The 8,923-nt window shown below is 41.0% G+C and overlaps 1 pseudogene; it reads right to left on the bottom strand.

The window, feature by feature from the left end:
• Window positions 1-6,238: 6,238 nt before the first annotated feature.
• LOC105707496 (glutathione S-transferase Mu 2-like) lies at window positions 6,239-6,891 on the bottom strand (annotated as a pseudogene).
• Between the last annotated feature and the right edge of the window lie 2,032 nt (window positions 6,892-8,923).

The following is an 8,923-nucleotide window of genomic DNA, read 5'->3' as shown; positions in this document are numbered from 1 at the left end:
AGTGATGATGAGATTTTTTTCATGTTTGTTGGCCTTGTATATGTCTTCTTTTGAAAAGTGTCTGTTCATATCTTTCATCCACTTTTTGTTTTTTTCTTGTAAATCCACTTTAGTTCTTTGTAGACTCTGGATATTAGGCCTTTGTCAGATGGGTAGATTGCAAAAATATTTTTCCATTCTGTTGGTTGCTGGTTCACTCTAGTGATTGTTTCTTTTGCTGTGCAGAAACTCTTAAGTTTAATTAGATCTCATTTGTCTATTTTGGCTTTTGTTGCCATTGCTTCTGATGTTTTAGTCATGAAGTTCTTGCCTATGCCTATGTCCTGAATGGTTTTGCTTAGGTTTTCTTCTAGGATTTTTATGGTGTTAGGTCTTATGTTTAAATCTTTAATCCATCTGGAGTTAATTTTAGTGTAAGGTGTAAGGAAGGTGTCCAGTTTCAGCTTTATGCAGATGGGTAGCCAGTTTCCCCAGCACTACTTATTAAACAGGGAATCCTTTCCCCATTGCTTGTTTTTTTGTCATGTTTGTCGAAGATCAGATGGTTGTAGATGGGTGATGTTTCTTCCAAGGCCTCTGTTCTGTTCCACTGGTCTATATCTCTGTTTTGGTATCAGTACCATGCTGTTTTGATTACTGTAGCCTTGTGGTATAGTTTGAAGTCAGGTAGCATGATGCCTCCAGCTTTGTTTTTTTGCTTAGGATTCCCTTGGCTATGCAGGCTCTCTTTTGGTTCCATATAAAGTTTAAAGTGTTTTTTTCTAGTTCTGCGAAGAAGGTCAATGGTAGCTTGATGAGGATAGCATTGAATCTATAAATTACTTTGGGCAGTATGGCTATTTTCATGATATTAATTCTTCCCAACCATGAGCATGGAATGTTTTTCCATCTGTTTATGTCCTCTCTTATTTCCTTGAGCAGTGGTTTGTAGTTCTCCTTGAAGAGGTCCTTCATATCCTTTGTTAGTTGTATTCCTAGGTATTTTATTCTCTTTGTAGCAATTGTGAATGGGAGTTCACTCATGATTTGGCTGTTTGTCTGTTATTGTTGTATAGGAATGCTTTTGATTTCTGCCCATTGATATTGTATCCTGAGACTTTGCTCAAGTTGCTTATCAGCTTAAGGAGATTTGGGGCTGAGACGATGGGGTCTTCTAAATATACAATCATGGCATCTGCAAATAGAGAAAATGTGAATTCCTCGTTTCCTAATTTAATACCCTTTTTTTTTTTCCTTGCCTGATTGCTCTGGCTAGAACTTCCAATACTATATTGAATAGGAGTGGTGAGAGAGGGCATCCTTGTGTAGTGCCAGTTTTCAAAGGGATTGCTTCCAGTTTTTGCCCATTCAGTATGATATTGGCTGTGAGTTTGTCATAAATAGCTTTTATTATTTTGAGATATGTTCCATCAATACCTAGTTTATTGAGAGTTTTTAGCATAAAGGCTGTTGAATTTTGTTGAAGGCCTTCTCTGCATCTATTGAGATGATTATGTGGCTTTTGTCTTTGGTTCTGTTTATGTGATGGATTACGTTTATAGATTTGCATGTGTTGAACCAGCCTTGCATCCCCGGGATGAAGCCTACTTGATCATGATGAATAAGCTTTTTGATGAGCTTTTGCATTCGGTTTGCCAGTATTTTATTGAAGATTTTTGTATCGATGTTCATCATGGATATTGGCCTGAAGTTTTCTTTTTTACTTGAGTCTCTGCCAGGTTTTGGTATCAGGATGAGGCTGGTCTCATAAAATGAGTTAGGGGGGATTCCCTCTTTTGGTATTGTTTGAAATCGTTTCAGAAGGAATGGTACCAGCTCCTCTTTGGATGTCTGGTAGAATTCAGCTGTGAACCTGTCTGGAACTTGACTTTTTTGGTTGGTATACTGTTAATTGCTGCCTCATCTTCAGATCTTGTTATTGGTCTATTCAGGGATTCAACTTCTTCCTGGTATAGTCTTGGGAGGGTGTAAGTGTCCAGGAATGTATCCGTTTCTTCCAGATTTGCTAGTTTATGTGCAGAGAGTTTTTTGTAGTAATATCTGAAGGTGGTTTGTATTTCTGTGGCTTTGGTGGTGATATCCGCTTTATCATTTTTTATTGCATCTATTTGACTCTTCTCTTCTATTTTGTTAGTCTGGCTAGTGGACTATCTATTTTGTTGATTTTTTTCAGAAAAATAGCTCTTGGTTTTATTGATTTTTTTGAAGGGTTTTTTGTGTCTCTATCTCCTTCAGTTCTGCTCTGATCTCAGTTATTTCTTGTCTTCTGCTAGCTTTTGAGTTTTTTTTAATCTTGCTCCTCTAGTTCTTTCAATTTTGACCATTGGGTGTTGATTTTAGGTCTTTCCTCACTTCTCGTGTGGATGTTTATTGCTATACATTTCCCTCTAGACACTGCTTTAAATGTGTCCCAGAGATTCTGGTACATTGTATCTTTGTTCTTATTGGTTTTGAAGAACATCTTTATTTCTGCCTTCATTTCATTATTTATCCAGTTGACATTCAGTAGCAAGTTGTTCAGTTGTCACATAGTTGTTCAGTTTTGAGTGAGTTTCTTAATCCTGAGTGCTAATTTGATTGCACTGTGGTCTGATAGACTGTTCATTATGCTTTCTGTTCTTTTGCATTTGCTGAGGAGTGATTTACTTCCAATTATGTGGTCAATTTTAGAGTAAGTGTGATGTGGTGCTGAGAAGAATGTATATTCTATAGATTTGGGGTGGAGAGTTCTGTAGATGTCTATTCGGTCTGCTTTGTCCAGATCTGCATTCAAGTCCTGGATATCCTTGTTGATTTTCTGTTGCGTTGATCTGTCTAATATTGACAGTGGAGTGTTAAAGTCTCCCACTATTATTGTGTGGGAGTCTAAGTCTCTCTGTAGGTTGTTAAGAACTTGCTTTATGTATCTGGGTGCTCCCATATTGGATGTGTATATATTTAGGATAATTAGCTCTTCTTGTTGGATTGATCCTTTTACCATTATATATTGCTCTTCCTTGTCTCTTTTGATCTTTCTTAATTTGAAGTCTGTTTTATCAGAGACTAGGATTGCAACCGTTCCTTTTTTTTGCTCTTCATTTTCTTGGTACATCTTCTTCCATCCCTTTATTTTGAGTCTATGTGTGTCTTTGCACATGAGATGGGTCTCCTGAATACAGTACACCAATGGGTCTTGACTTTTTATCCAATTTGCCAGTCTGTGTCTTTTGATTGGGGCGTTTAGGCCATTTACATTTAATGTTAATATTGTTATGTGCGAATTCCATCCTGCCATTTTGTTACTGGCTGTTTTTTTTGCTCGTTAGTTGACTCAGTTACTTCATTCCATCGTTGGTCTTTACCATTTGGTACATTTTTGTAGTGGCTGGTCCTGGTTGTTCCTTTTCATGTTTAGTGCTTCCTTCAGAAGCTCTTATAAGGCAGGTCTGGTGGTGACAAAGTCTCTCAGTAGTTGCTTGTCAATAAAGGATTTTATTTCTCCTTCACTTATCAAGTTTAGTTTGGCTGGATGTGAGATTCAGGGTTGAAAGTTCTTTTCTTTAAGGATGTTGAATATTGGCCCCCACTCTCTTCTAGCTTATAGGGTTTCTTCCGAGAGATCCACTGTGAGTCTGATGGGCTTCCCTTTGTGGATGACCTGACCTTTCTCTCTGGCTGCCTTAGTATTTTTTCTTTCATTTCAACCCTGGTGAATCTGACAATTACGTGCCTTGGGGTTGCTTTTCCTGAGGAATATCTTTGTGGTATTCTCTGTATTTCCTGGATTTGAATATTGACCTGCCTTGCTAGGTTGGGGAAGTTCTCCTGGATAATATCCTGGTGAGTGTTTTCCAGCTTGGATTCATTCTCCCTGTCACATTTAGCTACACCAATCAAACATAGATTAGGTCTTTTCACATAATCCCATATTTCTTGGAGGCTTTGTTCATTTCTTTTTACTCTTTTTTCTCTCTAGTCTTGCCTTCTCCTTTTATTTCATTGAGTTGATCTTCAATATCTGATATCCTTTCTTCTGCTCGATCGATTTGGCTATTGAAACTTGTGTACGCTTTGTGAAGTTCTCGTGCTGTGTTTTTCAGCTCCATCAAATTGTTTATGTTCTTCTCTAAGCTGGTTATTCTAGTTAGCATTTCATCTAACATTTTTTCAAGGTTTTTAGTTTCTTTGCATTGGGTTAGAACATGTTCCTTTAGCTCAGAGAAGTTTGTTATTACCCACCTTCTGAAGCCTGCTTCTGTCAATTCGTCAAACTCATTCTCCATCCTGTTTTGTTCCCTTGCTGGTGAGGAGTTGTGGGCCCTTGGAGGAGGAAAGGCATTCTGGTCGTCGATGATTTTATTCTCTTTTTTTGCTGGTGTCTTCCCATTTGAGTGGATTTATCTAGCTTTGATCTCAGGGAGCCACTTGAGGATGGAGTCTGCCCCTTGTCTGCCTATAGAGGCACTGCTGGGCTGCCATGGACTCAGTCCAGCTGCTGTGTAGGCTTCCCATGTCTTGTTTACATAGGGAGATTAGGCCCTCCTCTGTAATGGCAGATGCCCTTCCCCCACCAAGCTTGATCCTTCTGGGTTGAGCTTGAACTGATGTACTGGCTGTGAAATCCTCAAGCGAAAGGGCTTCAGCCTTCTGGGCTTTGTGGGGGATGGACCTGCCTAGCCTATCACCTGTCTCCCTTCTTTTAGTACCCCCTCTTTCCCGGGGGTAGGGTGGTAGCTCCAGCCAGCTAATGCATCTTCTCCCAGCCAGCCAATGCATCTTCCTAGATCTGTGCTGACAATCCTCAGCACCAGCCGGGGCTGTTATTGAACTCTGCCCAGGTAACTCAGGCTCTTTTCAGCCCAGTGAAGATCTCCTGGTCTGTGGGTTGCAGAGGCTTTGGGTGAAGTGCCGTATCCAGACCAGTGTGCCAGGGGGGCACAGCCTCTGATCCTCCAGTCAGATGCACTTCCTGGATGGAGCAGTGCCCCACCCTGCCTCAGTTTGCCCTCTTTGGGCTATACCCACTGTCCAACTAGTCCCATTGAAATGAACCTGGTACCTTGTTTGGAGATGCGGAGATTACTCACTGTGCATCTCTCTCACTGGGAGCTAAGCACCAGAGCTGTTTCTATTCAGCCATCTTGGCGGAATCCCCTAAAATTTTCAATTTCTTTCAATGATGTTTATAGGTTTCAGTGTACAAGCTTTTCACCTCTTTTGTTAAAGTAATTGCTGTGTATTTTTTCTTTTTGATGCTATTGTAAACAGAATTTTCTTTATTTCATTTTCTGTTTGCTTATTGCTACTATAAAGAAATACAATTTATGTTTGTATATTGATCTTATATTCTGCAACCTTGTTGAACTTGTTTATTAGTTTGAATAGTTTTTTAGTGGATTCGTTAGAATTTTCTATATGGAAAATCACATAATCAACTAATAGGATACTTTTATTTCTTCCTTTCCAAACTGGATGCCTTTTATATCTTATTCTTGCCTAATTGCCTTGGCGAAAACCTCCTTCACAATGTTGAATGGAAGCTGGGAGAGCAGACGTCTTTGTCCTATTCATTTTGTCTTGATGCTTCATCTGAAAAAGAATCAGTTCTTTTACCATTAAATATGCTGTTAACTGTGGGTTTTCTGTAGATGCCCTATATTAGGTTGAAGAACTTCTCATCTATTCCTACTTTGTTGAGTGTTTTTTCATCATGAAAGGGTGTTAAATTTTGTCAAATGCTTTTTCTGCATCTATTGAAATGATCCTGTGGATTTTGACAGACTCTGTGTGTGTGTGTGTGTGTGTTTGCGTGTATGGTTTAGGCTTTACTTGGATCAGGTAGGCCTAAGGCAGGGATCATGCTGCAGGAACAGGGCCTGTGAACCAGTCAATGCTGCTCTTTCATGCAGTGCTGGGACCTCAGGGCTGAGCTCCACAGGCAAGGGGCCAGTGAAGCCCCTCAAAGCAGACACAGCCACTAACAGGAAGGAAGGACAGGCTGGCTTTAGTGCAGGGAAGGGTAATGTTGGGAGGGGGACATTCATGAAGGAAAGTGGGTAGCTGAGGCTTTAAAGGGTTTGAATGGGACAGGGGTTTAGGGAAAGACTTTATTCAATAAAGTCTTTGGTGTAAAGAAGGGAATATACAGGAGAAAGGAACGAGAAGGCAGGTGCTGGGGTGCAGAGTCGAGCTGCTCTCCACAGCCTTGGCAGTGGGCTGAATATGGGCAACTCACTCCCACCTCCTGGCCTACAAGGCACTACTTGTTGCCCCCGACAGCCATCTATGTGAACACAGGTCTTGGGAGGAAGTGGCTGGACTCCATATAGGTAGAGATCTTTTCCAAGCCCTCAAATCGGGAGATGAAGTCCTTCAGGTTTGGGAAGGCATCCAAGCACTTCGGCTCAAATACTTGGTTTCCCTCAAGGATATCATAAGCAATGAAATCCACAAAGGTGATCTTGCCCCCAAGAAACCATGGCTGCTTCCCCAGAAACTGTGAGTAGAGTGTCAGCATTGCAAGGAGTACCTCCAGGTATTCTGGCTTCAGTTTCTCAAAATCTGGGTTGTAGCAGGTCTGGCCAGCTGCATGTAGTTGTATATAAGCTGATTCTCCAAAATGTCTTCCCAAATCTTCTCTTCTGTCTCCCCACACAGGTTGTGCTTGCAGGCAATGCAGTGCAGGATGGCATTGCTCTAGGTGATCTTGTGAGCCCCAACAATCAAGTAGGGCAGATTGGGAAAGTCCAGACCCAGCCTGAATTTTTCATTCAGCCACTGGCTTCTGTGATAGTCAGGAGCATCACCCATCCTGTACTTCTTTTCCCTGTAGCTTGAGTCTGTATATTCCAGGAGCAGGCAGATGGCGTGGGCCAGCCTGTGGATGTCCCAGTACCCCAATGTCATAGGCATGGTGTTGGTTGGTGCGGATTCTGCAGACAGGCCCATTTACTCTGTTAATGTGGTGTGTTGCACAATTGACTTTTGGATGTTAAGCCAATCTTCCATTCCTGAGATAAATTCCACTTGATTGTGCTGTATAATCCATTTTACATATTGCCAAATGCTACTTGCTTATATTTTTTTGAGGATTTTGCATCTTATTTGTAAGAGATAGTAGTCTGTAGATTTGTAAGAGATATTAGTCTATAGCTTTTTTTTGTGGTGTATTTGGTTTAGGTATCAGGGTAATACCAGCCTCATAGAATGAGTTGGAAATGTTCCCTTCTCTTCTATATTTTGAAAGAGTTTATAAATCATTATTTATTCTTAAAAAATTATGGTAAAATACACTAACATAAAAATTTCTATCTTAACCATTTTTAAGTATACAATTTTTTTTTTTTTTTTTTTTGAGACGGAGTTTCGCTCTTGTTACCCAGGCTGGAGTGCAATGGCGCGATCTCGGTTCACCGCAACCTCCGCCTCCTGGGTTCAGGCAATTCTCCTGCCTCAGCCTCCTGAATAGCTGGGATTACAGGCATGCGCCACCATGCCCAACTAATTTTTTGTATTTTTAGTAGAGACGGGGTTTCACCGTGTTGACCAGGATGATCTCGATCTCTTGACCTCGTGATCCACCCGCGTCGGCCTCCCAAAGTGCTGGGATTACAGACGTGAACCATTTAAATATACAATTTAATAGTGATAAGTACATTCACATTCTTGTGCAACCAGCTTCCAGAAGTTTTCTTTTTTTTGAGATGGAGTCTCTCTGTTGTTGCCCAGGCTGGAGTACCATGGCGCAATCTCAGCTCACTGCAACCTCTGCCTCCCAGGTTCAAGCGATTTTCCTACCAACAGCCTACAGAGTAGCTGGGATTACAGGTGTGCACCACTACACCCAGATAATTCTGTATTTTTAGTAGAGATGGGGTTTTACCATGTTGGTCAGGCTGGTCTTGAACTACTGACCTCTGGTGATCCACCCATCTCAGCCTCCCAAAGTTCTGGAATTATAGGCATGAGCCACTGTACCTGGCTGCCTTATAATTTTTATTTCTGTGAGATCAATAGTAATGAACTCAATTCTGGATTTGGTAACTGAGTCTTTTTTTCTTGGTCAGTCTTGCTAGGGTTTTGTCTATGTTGGTATTTTAAAAGAATCAACTTTTGCTTTCATCGATTTTCTCTACTGTTTTTCTGTTATCTATTTTATTAATATCTGCACTAATCCTTACTATTTCCTTCCTTCTGCTTGCTTTGGGTTTAGATGGTTCTTCGTTGTCTCTTTGTCCTTTTGGCTGTATGCCTTCTTTAGCCTCATTAGAGTGAACTAAAGAGAGCAGAGATAAATGCATGTAAAATAGAAGACCTCTTGAGAATCCATTCACTAATGAATTGTTCCTTTGAGTCAAAACATTGCTGCCTCTGGGTGACTTTTTAAAAAAATGACATGGAGGCCAGGTGTGGTGACTCACACCTGTAATCCTAGCACTTTGGGAGGCTGGGGCAGGTGGATCACCTGAGGTCAGGAGTTCGAGACCAGCCTGGCCAACATGGTGAAACCCCGTCTCCACTAAAAATACAAAACATTAGCTGGGCACCTGTAATCCCAGCTACTTGAGAGGGTGAGGCAGGAGAATCACTTGAACCCAGGAGGCGGACATTGCAGTGAGCCAAGATTAGACTATTGCACTCCAGCCTGGGCAACAAGAGTGAAACTCCATCTCAAAAAAAAAGACATGGAAAATTTCCACCAGTGTTTTCCACATTAGCATGAGTTAATTCCTCAGATACTTTTTAAAAGCCCAGTGTGATAGGTAAAAGCTGCCTAGTAGAAATAGAAGTTTTAAAAACAGGGGAAAGGGAAGAGTAACTTTCCTGTTTTCTGACTGCTGAATAGTCAGGAAAAGTTGCCAAACAGGAGACTGATGTTTAAAATTTGGGAACTTGCTGAAGTAGGGGATTGGGAGAGGGAAGGAAAACATAAGACGGGAGATGA

The sequence above is a fragment of the Aotus nancymaae genome, unplaced genomic scaffold (genome assembly GCF_030222135.1).
Source record: "Aotus nancymaae isolate 86718 unplaced genomic scaffold, 86718_ANA_hifiasm-v0.15.2.pri h1tg000040l, whole genome shotgun sequence".
Lineage (NCBI taxonomy): Eukaryota > Metazoa > Chordata > Mammalia > Primates > Aotidae > Aotus > Aotus nancymaae.
Note: the sequence above shows the minus strand (reverse complement) of the source record. Positions and strands in the feature narration are given on the sequence as shown.